Below are 21,508 nucleotides of genomic sequence, written 5' to 3'. Positions count from 1 at the left end.
AAACAGCAGTACCAACGGGAATGCTCTGTTGGCGGTTTGTGTGAACTCGCGAAGCAAGTATCCAAAGGAAATGGTTCCAAACCCACATCACAGCTGGGTGTGTGCTCCTGAATTAATTATCTGAGAGTTTGTTTTTTGTGTTAAACAAGTGGCTTCTGGGTGATATGAAGGTTGGTGCTCAGAGCCACGGTTGGAGTAGAGTATGAGACCCAGGGACACAGGATACAAGGAGCAGACACATGGGTGCCCTTGGCAATGAGTTCACCAAAAACCATGGGCCTCCATCACCCCACATATGAGATGGGGGGCAATCATGTATAAATGCTTAAATAAGAAAATGTGTATAAAATTATCTGGCATAATCAAATAAATGTATCCTTGGCTAGGCTGAATGGGACACTGCAATCTACCACCAAGGATTTTGTCATCATCATGGATATTGGCAGAATAAGCTCTCCATAAATAATAGTACTTTTTCTGACAGTAAAAGTACATATACATGTTTATATGGGGACCTTTGATGACCTGGAATTACTATCAGATTCTCCCCTGATCCCAAAGTCACATAAGAAAATCCTGGCCCTGTGGGATTAGACAAGCAGGTAGCATTACCTGCTCCACAGTCTTTCCTACTCTTCATGTAAGACCATTTCTGATCTGGCGTGTTTGACAATGACTTGCCCAGAAGACAAAGAAATTGTGCTTACATGGCATTTTTCTTTGCCCTTCTAGAGGGAGTGTGCTTTTATTTGTTCATTCAGGGCCTCCCTTGTGCTAGATGTTCTCGGACTTGAAAGCACAGTAGTGAACCTTAGTACTTCTTAAGGGAATACTTGCTGCTATAATGATAAACTCCAAATCTCAGTGGGTTAAGCCAACAAATATGTATTTCTGGCCTCTGTAAGGTCCACTATGCAGAAAGAGGGAGAGGACACTCTGCTCCATAGAGTGATTCAGGGACTGGGATGCTGGAGGCTCTGCTGTCTTCTGTCCACGGCTTCTAAAATGTCCTGAGTTAGCTGATGAGGGCTAAGAGAGCATGGAGGATGGGTCAAGTCTGGAAGAGATACACCTCAATTCCATGCACCTTTCTTTGGCCATAACTCAGTCGTGAGGTCCCACATAGATGCAGGACATGCTAAGCAATGGTTGTCAATGGCTAGAAACCCCTTCCTTGCAACAATTCTACGTTGTTAAAGGGGAGCATAAACTTTTGCCAGCTGACCATGCTGCCACCCTTTCCTATAAAAGTGAGACACCATTAACAATTACATGTAAATATTTGAGCAGGATTCCAGTTCTGAAATCCTAAGAGGGGAATTGCTAAGAGGGGAATAGAAGTTCACATTTTTCGCCACAAAAGGGCTTACTGGGAAATTTTAGTAAGCTGTATCAGACTCTCTGAATGAAACCCATAGGGTGCTTTCACACCAAAAACAGTAAAAGATAGATACACACAAAACAAAAATTAATGCAGAGGTTTTTTCTTTTTCAGTGTAACTTTATTTTACCACTTTTATTAGATCATTCCATTGTTTTCTCAAATGTTTTTCTTCTCGAATTTGCTACTATAATCTCAGAGGCTGCATCAATCAATCAATCAATCAATCTTTGTTGGAAATTTACTTGATGAGCATCTGTCATGGTATTTAATTATAGTTAACAGCAACCATAAAAAAATGCATTAATGACATTCACAGTTCTGAACCGTTCATCATGAAATTATCTGGCTCATGTTGTATTATGAAGTTTTTGCCAGGGAAAAAATCTAGAAAGTTCCATCTATCATAGACCTCTGGGTCCTAATTAAGCAATCAGAGTCAACAAAGTGTGTATTAGTGTAAGATCACATACCTGGGGGGCATTAAAAAGCTGAAGTCTGTTCTCTGAAAGTCAATTACAATTTGTAGTGTCACAGTATCACTGTAAAATGTCCTATATTGTAACTGAAAGTATCTCCAGAGTTAAGAAGAGAAAGTTTCAATCCTTCTTCTGTGGGTCACTCAGTCTGAAAGGCATTTACCTTTAGGTCAATAAATAACTCTACTCCGTAAGAGTTTTTACCTAACTAACATATAAGTGAAACGGAGCAGGACCCTGTGGTCCTTGACCCCCATGTCCTCAGCCTGCCTTTTGTCTGTGAAAAAACTTTAGTCAAACAATAAGTTTAATCAGAGAAGTGAGAAAACGCAGACACAAAGGAAAAGAGTCAAACGAGACCAAATAATAATAGTTTAGTCATTAAGCAAAGTCAAGGACCTTTAGTCCCTCCTCAAGTGCTAGAGATAATATTCTGAGCCATATCCTGTGAACTATCTATATTATAGATACTGAAATCCCCACCAGGTGGAAGAAGTTAACTACATGATAGCCAGACTGTAGCCATGACATAAGGTGCCACAATTCTGAGAATTGGCCTCAAAGAAATGAGAACAAACTGACACTGGAACTGAAGACTAACTGTACTTAAAACAATCAAGAAGATGCTGATCAGACCCCCACATGACCAGTTTCAAGATGACTGCCAGAGCTGACTGTGCTGTTTCTGCATGTAGCCCCCTCCCTCCGTCTATAAAAGCTCTTGCCCACTGATTGGGGGGGGGGAGTCGGCCTTTGGACAAGAGTCCACCCCCAACCCCCACCCCTCCAGGTTTCTGGTCTCTGAAATAAAGCAAAATTTCCTTTCAACCAACCTTGCTTCTTTACTTGTTTTTGAGCAGGAAGCAGCTGGACCCAATTTAGGTTAAGTGTTTGGCTCCCAACATAAGGCTGCCCTCTCGCGATATCTGGCTCCCGGGATTTTCCCAAGCAGAGCAGCCTCCATGACACCACGCCGGGTTGGCTGCAAGGAGTCCACTGCTTGTGGCTTGCTGGCCATCGAGAGGGGATTTGGGAGGACATTCCTAGCAGCTGCCGAAACCAGTTGTTTCAGGGTTCCTCCCTGTTTCTCCTCTGCTCTTCACTGGCTGCCAAATTATGCTTTTCCTTGGTAGAAGAGAAAGATACCTCTGGATGAGCTGATGAGCTCCAAGACCAAGTAAGTCCACCGGTGTGCACCCAGCAAACTTCTCTTTTGAGTACAAAATGCTATTTGGGCATTTTGCCAATTGGTTCTGATGTGTGTCTGATATTGAGGACTGTTTGTGTTGGGGAGTGTTTGTTTGGCACTCCATATGGGTCGTCCTTCTTGGAGGATTTGTGACAGTTCTGTCTTCTTGTGTGTGAAAGTACATTCCACTTGTGCGATTGGTATCTTTGTTGTCTTTTGTAAAATTGGAAATTCAGGTTCAATTCATTAGAAAAATTTTAGCTATGAGATTATGACTAAAGAGAAAGAAAGATAATTTTTTTTTAACAATGTATGGCAACAGCATTCTTCAGACTCCAGAGAAACCTGGTTAAGATAAAACTCTTTTGAAACTCACAAACTGGTTCTTTTTGCATATGCGGTTAGAGAAAGCTTGATAAAATACTGTTTTCAGAATTCCGACCCTGAGAGAACAAAAATACGCCTAGGAGAAAGCTTGAAATTAACTCTTATCATGTCCTTGAAATACAAAAACAGCCCACTTTGCCTGAGACTTCAGCCTTGTGTTAATTAGTAGAACTTCAAAAGATAGGTTTACTAAACACACATCTTATACTACATTAAAGAGAAATTATACTATGAGAAAAATGTAAGTTTTTAGAAGTTATGGAATATGTTCTTAAGTTTGTCAATCTGTAAATGCTGGTATAACTGTTCAATTACTTGTTTCTTGGTTTTGTTAAAAATTTTAAGGGTTAAAAATTTTAATATGTAAAAATGATAAGGGAAGCATTTCAGTATGTAAAGCCAAGTAAGATATGCGTTGTCGGTGAGAGAAGGTACAAAGAGTGGAGATATTTTTCTTGAGGAATAAAAGGAAAATAATTTTGTCCTAGAGCTGGTTATTTATGTATGGGGAAAATAGGGACACAATATGGATCCAGAAAGTGATAAAAGGTTTATGAAAAAGGAACTTGGAGAAAATAATTTTGTATGTTGTCAGGATTGATTAAGATTAGATTGAATTTAATTAGATAAATGAATTTTGTTATTAATAGTAAGCTGGTACAAGGCTGGAATCTGGTTTTCTTTCTCCCTGTTAAGAGAACAAAATTTTCATGGAATATTGAGCTGCTTTTGATAACAGATGGTAAGTTTCTTTCTCTAGCTAACTTTGAGTATTCCAAAGGGGCCTCTAGGCATCTCAGAAGAAATATTAAAGTAACTAGGGTTATTTGGTATGTTAAATTATATTGAAAACATTTGATAACTTTCAGATCATACTGCTGAACTGGGTAAGAAATTTAAAGAATTCTAATGGAAAGCTATTGTTTTGCTTCAAACCATATTTTTGACCCCAGTGTTCAGGATGGAAAAAATTGTCTAGTGAAGTTAACACAGAGTATAACTACTTATTATGTGTATCATTGCTGGCTTTAAGTTTAACACTAAAAGTACATGTACAATGCTTGTGTGACAATTGGGTATAAGTGATGTATAGCCTATAAAATATTTCCCCATCAACATACCTTTCTGTAGTTGTTTGTTATGTGTAATTAGTTGTCCCCCAATGTGGATGACTAGACAAATATATAAACAAAAAGTTGGCCTAGCACTGAGGGACATGAATGCACCCAGAGCAGGTAACTGAGCCACTCTGGCAATGTTGGAAAAATATATTGATTTTTAAGTGCTTTCTATGGAAAGATTTACAATTAAAACTGAAAAATGATGGAAGAAATTTTCACATATTGAGGTATGGGGAAGTCATTCTGGCTTATACATGATTTAATCTTTAAGCTAACCAAAACAGCCTGTTTGTGGCCTATTAAGCATACACTGTACATCCACTTTACCCATTAAGGAAAAAAAGAACACATTTAGAGAATAATACAAAGTTGCATTTTGATTATTATCCTCATTGTAATACATCTACTAATTTTCAAATGTTTGTCCAGGTACTATGACAAAGTAATCAAAAAGAGAGATAATGTTTTCATAATACAAAATATTGATGCTATAATGTTTTCATAATACAAAATATTGACGCTAAGCTTGGAACTTGAGATTACTTCCAATTCTCTGTCCATTCCCCAAACTAGGCAGGACTACACCCCACTTTAGCAGGAAGTAGCCAAGAGCAGTTGTCGCCCCAATACCTCAAAGAGTTGGGGAAAATTGGAACAGAAATGTAAACTAAAAAAAAATTCCTCTGCCAAGTCTATGATTAACCTCTCTATCCCAAACTTTATTCCCTATTTTGTTCTGTAACTGTCCCTCCTCAAGATTGAAGAGTATCAAAGAAAAGGGGAGATTGAAATGGAGCAGGACCCTATGGTCCCCCCCCACGCCCACTCCACGTTCTCAGCCTGCCTTTTTGTCTGTGGAAAAACTTTGTCCAAAGAATAAGTTTAATCAAGAAGTGAGAAAATGCAGAAGCAAAGAAAAACAATCCAACAAGACTAAATAATAATAGTTTAGTCACTATGCATAGTCAAGGAACTTTAGTTCCTCCTCAAGGGCTGTAGATAATATTCTGAGCCATATCCTGTGAGCTGTCTTATAGATACTGAAACCCTCACCAGGTGGAAGAAGTTAACTACATGATGACCAGACTGTAGCCATGACATAAGCTACCACAATTCTGAGAATTGGTCTCAAAGAAATGGGAACAAACTGACCCAGGAACTAAAGACTAACTGTACTTAAAACCATCAAGATGATGCTGGTCAGACCTCGCATGACCAGTTTCAAGATGACTGTCAGAGCTGAGTGTGCTGTTTCTGCATGTAGCCCTCTCCCTCCGTCTATAAAAGCTCTTTCCCACTGATTGTAAGTGCGGGGGAGTAGGCCTTTGGACAGGAGTCTGCCCTACTCCCTCAACACCCCTCAACCTGGGTTGCCGGCCTCCATAATAAAGGAAACTTTCCTTTCCACAAACCTTGCCTTTTTGTTGGCTTTTGAGCAGTGAGCAGCCAGACCCAACTTTTGGTAACAGGATTACAGGATCATATGGTAACTCTATTTTTAGTTTTTTTGAGGAACCTACATACTGTTTTCCATAGTGGCCGCACCAATTTGCATTCCCACCATGGAATGTAAATGTAGGAGTGTTCTCTTTTCTCCACACTCTCTCCAATATTTATTCTTTGTAGACTTTTTGATGATGGCCATCTGACCTGTGTGAGGTGATACCTCATTTTGGTTTTGATTTTCATTTCTCTAATAATTAACAACGTTAAGTATCTTTTCATGTACCTGTTGGCCATTTGTATGTCTTCTTTAGAGAATTGTCTATTTAGGTCTTCTGCCCATTGTTTTGATTGAGTTGTTTGTTTTTTTAATATTGAGTTGTATGAACTGTTTGTGTATTTTGGATATTAACCCCTTGTTGGTTTCAGCATTTGCAAATATTTTCTCCCATTCTGTAAGTTGTCTTTTCATTTCGTTGATGGTTTCCTTTGCTGTGCAAAAGCTTTTAAGTTTGATTAGGTCACATTTGTTTAATTTTGCTTTTTTTCTTTTGCCTTGGGAGACTGACCTAAGAAAATATTGCTACAATTTATTGTAGAAAATAAAATAGCAGAAAATATTTTGCTCTATGTTCTCTTCTAGGGGTTTTATAGTATCACGTCTTATATTTGGGTCTTTAAACCTAAATTTACCTAGCATCATAACTTTACCAATCTTGACTGATACACCCAGAATCTAAGTTCCCACCAACCTCAAGTCCAGTGAAAGAAGACAGTTTTCCTTTCACCAGGAAAAGTCTAAATCTTGCCTCCCAAATGATTGAAAGAAGGGAATTCCATTGTTCATTTCTCCCAGGGAAAACTATATCTACAAAACTCACATCAAAACTCAATAACTGATTATCAGTACATTTCCCAAAATATGGGTCATTCCATATTTTTATTAATGACAGCTTTATTGAGATAGAATTGGATGTAATTCACATACCATAACATTCACTCTTTTAACATATATAATTTAGTGGGTTTTAGTATATTCACAGAGTTGTGCAACTATTGTCACTAATTTTAGAACATTTTTACTCTCCTCCAAAGAAATCCTGTTCCCATTAGCAGTTATTCCCCATTTCTGTCCTCTTCCCTCAGCATCTGGTAACAACTAATCTACTTTCTAGTTGTCTCTACGGACTTGCCTATTCTGGACATTTCATATGAATGAGATTCCACACTATGTGGTCTTTTGTAGCTGGCCTCTTTAACATAATGTCTTTGGGTTCATCCATGTTGTACCAGGTATCAGTACTTCCTTTTTGTGGATGAATAATATTCTATTGTATAGATGTACCATATTTTGTTTATTTATTCATTAAGCAAAACAGATAATGGACATTTAGGTTGTTTCTACTCTTCAGCTATCAAGAATGATGCTGCTGTGAATGTCTATGTACAAGTTTTTGTATAGACATATGTTTTCAATTCTGGGTCATTCAATCTTGGAATTACATGTGGACCACAGACAGCCTTGTCCTTTTTCAGAATCTTTCTTCTGCTCTGAGATGGTGAAGTTACACATCTGTAGTAGTTTCCTGTAAGTGCTGTAGCAAATGACCAGACTTTGGGCTTAAAACAACACAAATTTATCATCTTAAAGTTCTCAGGTCAGACGTCTAATTGGATCCTTGGGCTGAACTCTAGGTGTTGGCAGTTTCCTTTTCTGGCTTCTACAAGCTGCCTGCAGTCCTTGCTCTTGGTCCTCTTCTGTTTGCAAAGCCAGCAGTCTTTCTCACACTACGTCACGGTGACTCTGTCTCTTCTGCCTCCTTCCTCATTTAGAGGTCTCCTGTGGTTATGCTGGGCCCACCTGGATAATTTAGGATAATCTTCTTATTTTAAAGTCAGCTGATTAGCAACCTTAGTTCCTCCTTACCATTCCCAGATTCTGGCACAGACACTTTGGGGGGGCATTATTCTGCCTACCACAATACCTCTTTAACTGGCTTAGAGTCTCTGCTCCTAATCCTCTGAAACAACTGTTTGAATACACATACACACACACACTAAGGAAAAGCAATAAACTACAGACTCAAGACAATACCTGAAAAAAAAATCTATATGGTGGGAATGCAAAATGTTCAGCCACCTTGGAAGATAATGTAGCAATTTCTTTCAAAACTAAGCATACTTTTACCATATGCTTCAGTAATCATGCTCCTTGATATTTACCCAAATGAGTTGAAAACTTATGACCACACACAAACTTGTAACCTTATTCAGAACTGCCAAAACTTGGAAGTAACTGAGACATCCTTCAGTAGGTGCATGAGTAAACAAACTATGGAACATGCAGACGATGGAGTAGTATTCAGTGATAAAAAAAAGTGTTATTAAGAAAAAAATTAAAGATACAGAGGAAATTTAAATGCATATTGATGAGTGAAAAAAGCTAATCTGAAAAAGCTACTTAGTGTATGATACCAACTATATGACATTCTGGAAAAGGCAAAAATATGGAGATGGTAAAAAGATCAGATCAAACTCCCAAGAGTTTGAAGGAAAAGACTGAGGGACAAATAGGGCACAGGGGATATTGAGGGTAGTTAAACTACTCTCTATGACACTGTGATGGTAGAAACATGTTTACATATTTGTCAAAACCCCTAGAATGTACAACAGGAAGAGTGAACCTAATGTAAACTGTGGACTTTAGTTAATAATGTACCAATGTTTGCTCATCAATTGTAACACATGTGCCACACTAATGTGAGATATTAATAATAGGGGAAACTGTGTGTGGAGGGTTGAGGGGTTATATGAGAACTCTGTACTTTCTTCTCAATTTTTTTTTTTTTTTTTTTTTTTTTTTTGCGGTACGCGGGCCTCTCACCGCTGCGGCCTCTCTCATTGCAGAGCACAGGCTCCGGACACGCAGGCTCCGGACGCGCAGGCCCAGCGGCCATGGCCCACGGGCCCAGCCGCCCCGCGGCACGTGGGATCCTCCCGGACCGGGGCACGAACCCGCGTCCCCTGCATCGGCAGGCGGACTCTCAACCACTGCGCCACCAGGGAAGCCCCTCAATTTTTATATGAACGTAAAACTGCTCTAAAAAATAAATTGTATTAATTATTTAAAAATTCAAACTACAGAGATATACTCTGACCACTATAAAAGTAAGGTTTCACATTATTTCTCAGAAAAGTGTAGGTCCTTAGATCTACCCTTCTCAAATGTGTGGATTTCAGAAATCTTTCTCTCATGTGTACAATTAAAAGCCTATCAGTGTGGTTTACCCCAAACAAAAGGTTAGTTGGATTTAAAAATAAATTGTAGCCCTTAGCTGATAAAAGACAAAACTTCTAAACAACAGTTTTTACAGAATCAGCTCACTAAAGTTTCAGACATTCATAAGGCCCATCTCAGTCACCATCACCTTGTTGCACCTGTAACACAGTTAAGAAATCCAAGAATGGGTCTCTAAGCTCAGTAGCTATTTATATTAGCTGAAATTCAGAGGAATTTCATCTCAGATGGCAGCCACTGTACATTTAATCTCAAAGTAAGCTATTTTTGCACTTTTCAAGTCATCCTCAGACCTCCCGGGGTTTACTCCTTTAGAAAAGGAAAAAATCCCCCCCAGTGAGTACTGAAATAGACATCTGAGCGCTGCCACCATTTCCTCTCTTCTGTGAGGATTTCTAGCAAGTCCAACTCACTCATCATTAACAGTTCTCTTCAAAAATTATGAAAATGCAAGTCAATCACTAAGAGAGTGAGTTTATTTAAATCTTAGGCAAGGGTTTCCCTGATGGTGCAGTGGTTGGGAATCTGCCTGCCAGTGCAGGGGACACGGGTTCGATCCCTGGTCTGGTAAGATCCCATGTGCCGTGGAGCAGCTAAGCCCGTGCTCTGAATCTACTGAGCCTGCACTCTAGAGCCCTTGTGCCACAACTACTGAGCCTGCGCGCCACAACTACTGAAGCCTGTGTTCCTGGAGCCCGTGCTCCGCAGCGGGAGGCCTGCGCACCTTGGCAGAGAGTGGCCCCCACTTGCTGCAACTGGGGAGGGCCCACGCACAGCAACGAAGACCTAACAGAGCCAAAAATAAATTAATTAAATAAATAAAATTTTAAAAAAATCTTAGGCAAGATTCTGGGCTGAGACTCTTAGAGGAGGTCAAAAAATTACAATTAATGCAAAACTGCTCAATTTGGTTATTCTTTTGTATTGAGCACACCACAATTAGGAATCTCTATAACTTTCTGTCAAGAACTGTGAAGAACCGTCTGGGATTTTATCCCACTTATATGCTAAGAAGTCTGTCACGATTTCATGGGTGCTGGTGGAAAGCTGAAGACTCCTGGGTCAGAGATGGAGGCTTTGTTACACGACACAGTGAGCAGCAGGGAGTGAGCACATGTATGTGTGTCAGTTATCCTTGTCCCTAAGTTCCACAGGGCAACACAGGAGGACCTGGGTGGTGCAGGAGACTGCGTTGCAGGAGATCAGACTTAATTCAGCTTAGGAAACTCACATCTTTTACAGTGGCCGATAAACAGATCAGGCCTTTCCTCTGAGGAAAATTAGCCTCAAGGCTGTAAGCACATCTACTCTTGCTCTGGAGGGAGGCATTATCTCTATCTTTCAAGGATTTTCACTATAGAAACATCTTCGAAAGAATATTCTGGGAGAAAATCTTATAAGGCATGCAGAAACATGTGACCCAAGGAGAACCATCTCCTCATCTTTCCTTGAAGTTTCTGATATATGCTGTACTCCCTATAATAAGATAATCTGACTGATCTGACAAATCCACACCACTCTTTAATTTATTTTTATTTTATTTTGAAATTTTATATTGGAGTATAGTTGACTTACAGTGTTGTGTTAGTTTTAGGTGCACACCCTCTTTTAATATGTGTTTTGAGTGTTCCTTCCTATCAGAGACAGTGATTTGTCTAGAAGGGTTTAGATTCTCACCTATTGCCCCTTGAAATTGAAGTCTGGTTTAGTAATGTGGTTGGTGGTCAGAGAGGAATCCAAGCTAATGGCCACATGTGGGCACTGAACCAACTACTGCAATCAGCTGAGCTAGAAACCATCTATTAGATTCAGCCAGACACTGGGAGCAATCGTGCCTGCCACCTAACCCTAACCCTAACCCATACCCAGTCAATCACCAATCCCGTTGACACACTTGGACCAGACTGCCCTCTCCAGCGCTCTCCTGCATGGTCCATGTCCTCTCCCTGCCCTGCTAGACCTGCTGTATTGTCTCCTCACTGGCTCCTTTACCTCCCGATTGCCTCCTCTCTCCCCAGTCTTATCCAACTCCACTCTGCCACTCACATAGCTGCCAGAATAAACTTCTAAAATGCAACTCTCAACATGACACTTCTGAAAAATCTACAGTAACTCACAGACTGCAGGATAAATGTCAGCTTCTTAGCATGGAACATGGATCTTCCTGTAATTTGGCTTCTGATAAAAACTTTATGCACAATACTCATTTTATCCTGTCTTCTGCCTCTAGCACTTTCACTGGCAAAATAGTGGTAATAATAGTATCTGCCACCTAGGTTGCTATGAGAATTATAGGTGTTAATACATGTTAATTGATCAAGACAATGGCTCAAAATAGTCGCTCAAGGGGAGTCATGAGAAGAGTGATTCACTAGCCACATCAAACTATCAATTTATCCAATAGGCTAGATGAGCCATAATCAACTCCCTGAGGACTTCTTGGATACTCTGTTATCTTGGGCACTACTTTTTCTCATTACAGAGCCTATAATAAAATATTATCTTAAAAAAAAGTGCTTACAGTCCACTCTCCTCACTGCAGAGTAAAATCCAAAAGGCAGGTTTATGTTTTACCCATATTTGGATTCCTAAGGCCATCCCATTGTCTGTCACATAAAAAGCACTTAATAAATATTTGATGAACAGTGGTATGCTGTTTCTGCATTTATGGATACAAATGGAATACTACCAGCAGATCTTTCCATGTTCTTTTCTTTTTTTGCGGTACGCGGGCCTCTCACTGTTGTGGCCTCTCCCGTTGCGGAGCACAGGCTCCGGACGCGCAGGCTCAGCGGCCATGGCTCATGGGCCCAGCCGCTCCGCGGCATGTGGGATCTTCCCGGACTGGGGCACGAACCCGTGTCCCCTGCATCGGCAGGCGGCCTCTCAACCACTGCGCCACCAGGGAAGCCCTCCTGTTCCTTTCAAGTCATTAGGTTTTGTAGCTGTAGCCTTTACTTACAGGTCTTCTGGAGGTTTTTGTTCTACTTGTTTTCAGTTTTAATACTTTTTTATTGAAGTATAGTTGATTTACAATGTGTTAATGTCTGCTGTACAGCAAAGTGATTCAGTTATATATATGTGTATATATATATATATATATATATATACATTCTTTTAAAAAATATTCTTTTCCGGGCTTCCCTGGTGGCGCAGTGGTTGAGACTCCGCCTGCCAATGCAGGGGATACGGGTTCGTGCCCCGGTCCGGGAAGATCTCACATGCCGCGGAGCGCCTGGGCCCGTGAGCCATGGCCGCTGAACCTGCGTGTCTGGAGCCTGTGCTCCACAATGGGAGAGGCCACACTAGTGAGAGGCCCACGTAGCGCAAAAAAAAAAAAAAAAAAAAAAAATTCTTTTCCGTTATGGCTTATCATAGGATATTGAATATAGCTCCCTGTGCTATACAGTAGGACCTTGCTGTTTATCCATCTGATATATAAAAGCTTACATCTGCTAACCCCAACATCTCACTCCATCCCTCTGCCAACCCCCTCCCCCTTGGAAACCACCAGTCTGTTCTCTATGTCTGTGATTCAGTTTCTGTTTCATAGATATGTTCATTCATGTCATATTTTAGATTCCACATATAAGTGATATTATATGGTATTTGTCTGAAAATCTTTGTATGAAATCTTTGTCTGAAAAATTTGTATGAAAATCTCTAGTTGCATCCATGTTGCTGCAAATGGCATTATTTCCTTCCTTTTTATGGCTGAGTGGTATTCCACTCTATAGATAGATGCCCCACATCTTCCTCATCTGTTGATGGACATTTAGTTTGTTTCCATGTCTTGGCTATTGTGATAGTGCTGCTATGAACATAGGGGTGTATGCATCTTTTTGAATTATGGTTTTGTCTGGATATATGCCTAGGAGTGGAATTGCTGGATCAGATAATAATTCAATTTTTCGTTTTCTCCTTAAGTCCTTTGCTCAGAAACCTAATAGTTTCTTACTGTCACGTCTTATCTTCCCCTCTCCCCCACACCCCCACTGTGGCTAGAATTATTATATGTGAATAATTCAGGAGTCATATTCATACTATTTCTTGTTGATAAATCTATTAGGCAGGCTTCTGGGTACTGATTTTTTAGTTAGTCCAGAAACTCAGTGTAGAAATATCTCACCTTATGAGATCCATTTACTTAGAATTTAAGTGAAAGGAAGGTGTTATTTCTTTGCTGCTGTATTTTGTCTCACTACCCCTTCTTGTTAGTTTTCATTTTTGTATGTAGTTTTCTATGTAGATTCTAGAAAGTAAAACAAGAAACACATTCAAGGAATCCCCTATGTACTCAATTATCTTTAAGAATACATGATTCTGATCACTTTATTAAGGTGGTATTCACCAGCTTTCTCCACTGTAAAGCTGCTATTTATCCTTTTTAAATTAATCAGTATTTATATGGAGATGCTTCAAGACGATGTAAATATTTTGTTCCTCATCAAGCTTTTATTCACTAACTTAGTCTCTGTTGATAATTGTTGCCTGGGTCAGTTATTACTACGATGAGCTCCAAAAGTGATGATTTTCAAACTCACATCATGTGTCCTTTATGTAATGCATTAGGAATGACAAAACATCACATATGTGGTGTTCCTACCCAAAATGTATAACTTGAATCTGATCATGAAAGAAATAAGACAAGCCAAAATTGAGTATATTCTACAAAAGAAATGGCATGTAATCTTAAAAATGTCCATGTCATGGAGGAAAAAGAAAGGCCGAGGAACTATTACAGATCAAAGGAGCCCTAAGAGACATAACATTTAAATGCTATGTGGTATTTAAATGGATTGGGTACTGAACCAGAACAATTCACCGTAAGGGCATTATTGGGACAACTGTTGAAACTGGGGTGTTGACTGTGGATTAGACAATCATATTGTATCAGTGTTAAATTTCACAAATATGGTAATGCACTGTGGTTATGTGAGGAGAATATCATTGTTTAATAAATATATAATTGGTGCTAAGGAGTAATAGGGGATGATGTAGGTAACTTACTCTCATGGTTCAGAAAAAATAGTACACATATATATTCAATTACAGCAAGAATGATAAGAGTAGTGTGGCAAAGTGTTAACAGTGGGTGAATCTAGATAAAGGGTTCATGAGAACTCGTACTACTCTTGCAATTTTTCTTTTAAGTTTGAAATTATTTTAAAAAATTCAACTCTTGCTCTGCATAAAAAAATATGAGTCTATGATCTTGGACATTTATTGTTGTTTTTGAATATGAAAAATCTTTTTTAAATACTATCTTAGAAGTCTGTTCTCCTTTTGGTTTATACTTCTTACCTGCAAGAAACTTATCTGTATATGTATTCTCCAATTGTTGAGAAACCCCTAATTACAAAAACAAGATAGATGAGACTGTATAGTAAGCAAAGGACACTAGAAATACTGACACAATCAAGCCTTTGGGAGCCTGGAATATCAATCATTGCAATTAATGATTCAAAAAAAAAAAAAAAGCATCTCTGGAAATCCAGCTCTCTTTACTTCCCCTTAGCAGCTGGTGACCACTAGTCTCTTGCCTAAAGATTATGCTATTGCTATTCTCAGGACTTAGCTTTTTTCTACTGCTGATTTCCTCTACTATATGTGTTTCTCCTTGTGTATCTTGTCTTCAAAATTTTTCAGAGGAAGGTTTGGTTGGGTTACTTAGTCAGCATCTAATATTGAGCAATGCCATTGGGTGGAGTCCAGTGCATCTCAAAGGCAGCTGGACTCCCCATGTCAAGCTTAGGATTCCAGTTTGATGTATATCAGAATCAACCCAACTATAAATTCATAGCAGAGATGGTATTCCATGTTATAGCATGAATTCAGGTTATGGCCAGTGGATCATAGAACGCAAAGAAAAGAAACCTATGAGAGTAGAACAACTCGTGTCACTTTCTTGAAAGGGGACATTCCTTTCCCCCTCACTCAGACCTGTCAGGGGAAATGAAGATTGGCTAGTGCCTATCTGAGTAAATCTACCTACCCCCCATGGAAACCAAATGTACTTTATCTGTGCTACAGCACAGGTATAAGAAAGCATGGTCATTTGTGCCATGAAACTCATTGAGTTTAAAATCAAAGAGACTGACTCCAATTCCTACCCCCATCACTTATTGGCTTCATGGTTTTGGAAAATTAACTTGTCTGACTCTTTGATTCCTCACTGGTCAAACAAAGATGACAATAACAGCCCCTTGGAGGAGATTAAACAAGATGATATGTACAAAGCATTTAGCATAGTGTTTGGCACATAATAGGAGTTCAGTAAATGACAATAGTTGTTATTATTACTATAAAATCTGCTTTAAAGCTACTGCCTATGTGCAGCTAAGGGCAGTGTATAAAGCTTTTTTCATCATATTAATCTGTGTGTGAGGATCTGCCCTGTATTTTCGGTTCTTCTGCTTTCTGATGCCTTTTTAAAAAGAATATTTAAATATTTTTGAAATTGTTTAAGACTCACAAGAATTTGTACAATTAGTTCCCATGTATCCTTCACCCTGCTTCACCCAAAGAGAATATCTTATCAACACTGTATTTGTCTAAACCAGGAAATTGACATTGGTACCAACTATGAACTCAACTATAGAACTTACTTGAATTCACTGGTTGATTTTTTTCCTCCTTTCTTTCAATTCTTTTCTACCACAATCTCTTTCTTTCTCTTATTCCTGATGCATTTCTAGTTTACAGGTGACAATTTCCTAACTTAGAATTAACAAAAATGAAGCATCCCATTTCATTGCACAGTATCACAAGATGTTTGTGAGCCCACGTTGTCATAGTCATCATACTCCCAGAAAGGTGGGCTGAGACCTCTCTGTAAAACATTGGTCTTTTTCTTTCTGAGAAAGACCTGAAGACTAGCAGAATGGCTCTTCCAATGGCTCTTCTTCTTACTAAGAAAGAACCACATGGAGTCTGGTAGGAGTGGGGGAGAAACCATCTAGTTGGGACCCACACTCCTGACAAGTGACCCAGAAGAGGAAGGGGGATATCATGAGCTCAGGAATCTTCCCTGGGGAGTGAGGTATTCAAGCCCCACATTGGGCACCCCAGCCCTGGGGTGAACATTGCACCCCAATGTTCATAGCAGCACTATTCACAATAGCCAAGATAAGGAAACAACCTAAGTGTCCATCAACAGATGAATGGATAAAGAAGATGTAGTACATATATATACAATGGAATATTACTCAGCCATAAAAAAGAGTGAAATTCTGCCATTTGTGACAACATGGATGGAGCTGGAGGGTATTAGGCTTAAAGAAATAAGTCAGAAAGAGAAAGACAAATACTATATGTTTTCACTTATATGTGAAATCTAAAAATAAAACAAACAAATATAATAAAACAGAAACAGACTCACAGATACAGAGAAAAAACTAGTGGTTACCAGTAAGGAGAGAGGTCAGGGGAGGGGAAAAGTAAGTGAAGGGAATTAAGAGATACAAACTAGTAAGTATAAAATACAGTACAGGGAATGTAGCCAATATTTTATAATAACTTTGTATGGAGTGTAATCCCTAAAAATACCGAATATTGTATACCTGGAACTAATATTGTAAGTTAACTATACTTCAGTAAAAATAAAGGAAGCTCCTACTTGTTGAGGTTAGGGTAGTCTTTGACTTATATCTGTTACTAAATAAATAGCTTCTATCTATCCGGGATAGAAGAATTAAGAATTAAGTTTTCTAATTCAAGATTTTGATTTTATACCACTTTTAATTAATGATCTAATGAAGTGGAGAAATTTTTACCTTTGAAAAGTATATACTAAGTAATTTTCTCTAAAGGAAAGAACTGCTTTTGGAAAAATACATTGGGAAGTACTGGGTCAGAATGTGAGTCCTCCAAGAGTGAGTGTGAGTTGATACAGAATGCCTGAGGAAGGGCGTTCCTCTACCTGAAATAAGAGCAGGAGTTCGTTGTTTTCATCTCAGAGGGAAAGGGATGTGAGTGGCTACAGGACATTCTTGAGGAGGTGAATGCTTGTGATTCCTCTTAAGATTATTTATATTGCTATAGTTTGAGCCCCTCTTTTATCTTCACCCAAAACTCTTCAGTGAAGTCTGTTAAACTCATGTTCATTCGTGTTTTTCACGTGTTCATGTATTCATCCATTCATTCAACAAATTTTAATTGAGAAACTTTTATGTTCTCAGTATATTCCGGGCTTTGAAGTTACAGTAGTGAACATGTCTGAGTCCATGATCTCTTGGAGCTTACATTCTACTTGGGTAGACAGACAATAAACAGATTAATAAATGCACAACATGTCAACAAACTCTCAAACTCTCAAATATTATGAAAAACATTAAAGCAGGGGTATTGAGGTAGTGTGTTATTTTAGGTGGGGCATGGAGGAGGTGACATTCATTCCTGAATGAAGTGAGGATGAAGTCTGGAAGGACAGTGTTCCAGGCAGAGGGAACAGCAGGTGTAAATGTCTTTGAGGAAGAAGTCAGCTCGTCATGTTTAATATAAAATAGCCTCGTGTGCTTTGAGACCTGTGAGAAACAAGGAGAGTTTTAGGAAATGATGTGCATGATTGTTATGGAAGATAAGAAAGGACTAAGTTCTGTGTAGTGAAATGAGTGGAACAGAAGAAACTTCCAGAACCCAGGGGCCTGAAAGTTGTGCCGGTTTTGAGAGTATAAGCCATCATCTGCTTACACCACGCTAGAAAACTTAGATGCTAATTTGGACTTCTGAAAAAAAGGGACTGGTGAGGGCTGAAGACATTATGGTTTCATTTTGGAGGGACAAGGAGACACTATGGTTTCCTCTGATGTAGCACTTTAGACATACTTGAACCTTTATTAAAATTTTAATTTTAGGTCATCATAGTTTTCAAGAAGCCATTGTGTCACTACTGTTTAATAAGACATTAAATTCTGGTAATAAAATCACTAGGATGTAAACTAAACAAAAGAGCATCTTTGTCTTGTTCCATACTTCTCAGCTCCTAGGGAAGTGCCTGGCACATAACAGGAAATCAATAAGTACTTGCTAATGGAGTGAAAGTAACAAATCATTCAAATTTGAAATCCAAACAGTACACATACCCATCCTTAAAAAAGGAAATTTGTTTATTTATTTGAAACTTTAATATCATGGATAATTATGTATTTTTCTGTAGCCAGAGGGTAAATAGCACACAACCCATGATTCATCTTGGCTTCCTAAGGAAGATATTTTTTATGAAAAAATATAATTTGATTACAGAACATCTGTAATAGCTTCCAATATTTTCAAGTAATACATGCTTAATTTAGATAGCCAATGTTCCCAGATTCTGTGACATATCTTATTACCCAGAAGAATTGGTTTGAATAGTGTCAATCTAAACTGAAAATATGCCAGGTTTATTAACACCAGCATTGACAGACTTTTTAATTAAGTTGCTGATTCTGTCAATAATACTGTTTCAGAAACAAGAAAAGAGTCAGATAAGCATTTCTCTTTTTATAACTCTTATTTGGTAACTTTTATTTCATATAGATGTGGAGTGGGGTAAAGTTGCAACAAAAGTGCAAGAATCCAAACAAAATTTCATGATGTTGTTTTATTGCTGTAAAAATAAAGATGTTTTAGTTTGCTCCTCTAAACAGAAGTTTTCCTTATCAGAAACTTTGAATGAACTAATTAATTAATTAAAATTTGCTGTTTTAAATGTACAGATTGATTCTCTAGAATTCTGGTTCTTGGATATATTGTTGATGGAATCTTCAACATTTGTTTATCATATAGCTTTCAGTGTGCTAGAAGTGTGGCCAGACAACACAGTCAAGAAGAGTTTACACTGACAGATTTGCCTAGGGCAGGCTTCAGCTGCAGAGAGCTGCCCTGACTGAGGTCACACCCTCTGGGGCCAACCGCACCCAGGGACTGCTCCAGGCAAGGCTGTGCAGGCCTCAGCATCCCAGCCCAACACTGGACAGTGCTGACAGCCAGAGACCCAGGAGGTTGGTGAGGCTCTGTCAGGCCTGCTTCCCAGTTTGCCATCTCTCTCTCTGCCCAATCCTGTTTCCTCCCCCTCCTTTTGGTATGTGTTTATCATGACTCTAATAAATACCTTGTACCCCACATTCCACCTTAGCATCTGCTGTTCTAAAGAATCCCAACCGTGACACCCAACGAATACCACGCAGTAGCACAAATTCAGGAGTGACACAAGCCCACGGAACTGTCAACAGTTTAGCTGTGCAGACTTACTCTCACCATATTATTAACATTCCGGTGATGCAACTTTATATTTGACACCATTGAATGTTTGGGGGTCTATTTATAGTGACCTGGTGGATTTTTGTGTTATTGTGTTGTATTTTATTTTATAGTATTAATCAATACTTTAAACTTCCTCTCAATTTTCATCAAAAACAAGAGTTTTCCTTGTTCCCTCACCCTCTCAACCGACAGCTAGGACAGTAGCAGACAGGCCAGCTATCTTTAGGGAGGAAAGAATGGCTGCTTCTCTGCTTCCTTCTCAACTGGCTGATGGAGCGTCAACCTCCTCCAGGGCCAAGGCCGGGGAAGGGTCGTCCCAGAGCACACACTGCCCTTTGCTCCAGTCGTTGGAGCAAGTGCAGGCACCTCCTGGACACTTACAGAGTATTCAGCTGGAGTGCTCAGACTTACCATATCTGAGCACCCCAGCTGAATTTATAATTTAACATCCTGTCTCCTACAGTGACTTCCACTTTCTTATGCTTAGTATTTGTGTGGTCTATCTCTTTACATTCTTTTGTTTTCAATTTTTCTGTGTCTTTATTCCCTAGAAATATCGCTTGTGAAAAGCATGTAGGTGGGTATTTTTATATGCAGTCTGTCAGTGTAAGTGGCAGAATTGGCCACCTTTGCAGACAATTCTATGGCTGGCATATGTGAGTAGTAGGGACTCAAGATCTTTCCAGGAGCACTAATGGGGCTGGCAGAGGTTGCTGGTGGCAGCCTCAGCCTCATCTTTCTTTTTTCATCATGGACCTCAGCCTGTCCACCTAATCAGCCTATGTCCTCAGCCTCTTTATTGTCTTTTCCCAAACATCAGGGAATGATCTGATTGGTTCATCCATGGACAAACACCAAACAAGTGTTCACTTTCTCATGGGAAAACTGCATTCTAGTGGACAAGAGAACTCCTGCTTGATTTAAAGCTAGAGGAGAAAACACCGAAATATTGACTGGGGAAATTTTTGTAGAGGTCTCACAGAGGCCAAAGGAGAGATATTACTCCAAAAATCTGACCAGGCAAGAAAAGCTAACCTTTGATATGTTTCCCTATTAAGGACTTCTACAAGGAACAGACACATTTTTGATATACTGCAAACACAAAGATGTCACATGATTAAAATGTTAAAGTGGAAGGAATGAAATTGGGAGGTTTTATTCTCTGTGGTGGAATACAAGACCTCTATATCAATTAGAAAGCTTTTAGCTGCAAGTAAAAGATTCCTCAACTAACAGTGGCTTAAGCACTATGACATTTAGTTATTTCACATAGCAAGGAATCTAGAGATTCCAGTTTTAGGGCAACAGTTTAAAAAATGTCTTTAAAGCTCCAAATTCTTTTCCATCCTTCTGCATCTCAGTCTCAGAATTTCTTTTTAGTTTGGTCTTGGTGCTTGTGCCTCATGGTCACAAGATAGCTACTGTAGCTCCAGTCATCATGGTTACATTCAAAGAAAGGAAATAGGCACACAACCCATGGCTGCCATCTTGAATTGCAGTATCCATGCAGACCCACCAAGCCGAGGCATCAGGCGCAGTGGCTCTGTGCTGGGAACCCTAATCCAACGTGTAAGGTGCAAGGCCTCTGCACAGGCTCCCTAAAGGCAAGTGAAACCAAACCAAGCACAAAAGAAGAGCTACTTTTTGCATGAATTACCTGGACATTTTCCTCCAAAGGAAATGAAGTTTGAGGAAAATTCCAGCAGACTGATTTAGACAAAGTGTGCTCCATGAAATGAGGGACAGATCTGTCTGGTTCTACACTGAATCTCAAGCTCTCACCTTATAATTTCTCACTAGGCACTCTGATCTGAAGTGCCGGGTGCGATGCCACTGCATGAAGCACCCTGTGAACAAGTAAAACTAGACAAAGCACAAAGGAAAAGGATAAAAAAAGCAAGCCGCAAACACTCTGAAAAATATGCCTCTGCACCTCTAGCTCTTGTAGAGCTTGGCATCTTCAGT

At 39.3% G+C, this 21,508-nt stretch overlaps 1 long non-coding RNA gene across 2 annotated transcripts in view; it reads left to right on the top strand.

Annotated features, from left to right (window-relative positions):
• Nucleotides 1–2,785: 2,785 nt before the first annotated feature.
• Nucleotides 2,786–21,508, top strand: part of LOC137233068 (uncharacterized) — a 138,858-nt gene continuing 120,135 nt past the window's right edge. For both annotated transcript variants that reach the window (XR_010947279.1, XR_010947280.1), the window contains exon 1: nt 2,786–3,037. This is a non-coding gene — a long non-coding RNA (uncharacterized lncRNA). The remainder of the gene's footprint in view (nt 3,038–21,508) is intronic.

The sequence above is a fragment of the Pseudorca crassidens genome, chromosome 10, assembly GCF_039906515.1.
Source record: "Pseudorca crassidens isolate mPseCra1 chromosome 10, mPseCra1.hap1, whole genome shotgun sequence".
In the NCBI taxonomy this organism is placed as follows: domain Eukaryota; kingdom Metazoa; phylum Chordata; class Mammalia; order Artiodactyla; family Delphinidae; genus Pseudorca; species Pseudorca crassidens.
Note: the sequence above shows the minus strand (reverse complement) of the source record. Positions and strands in the feature narration are given on the sequence as shown.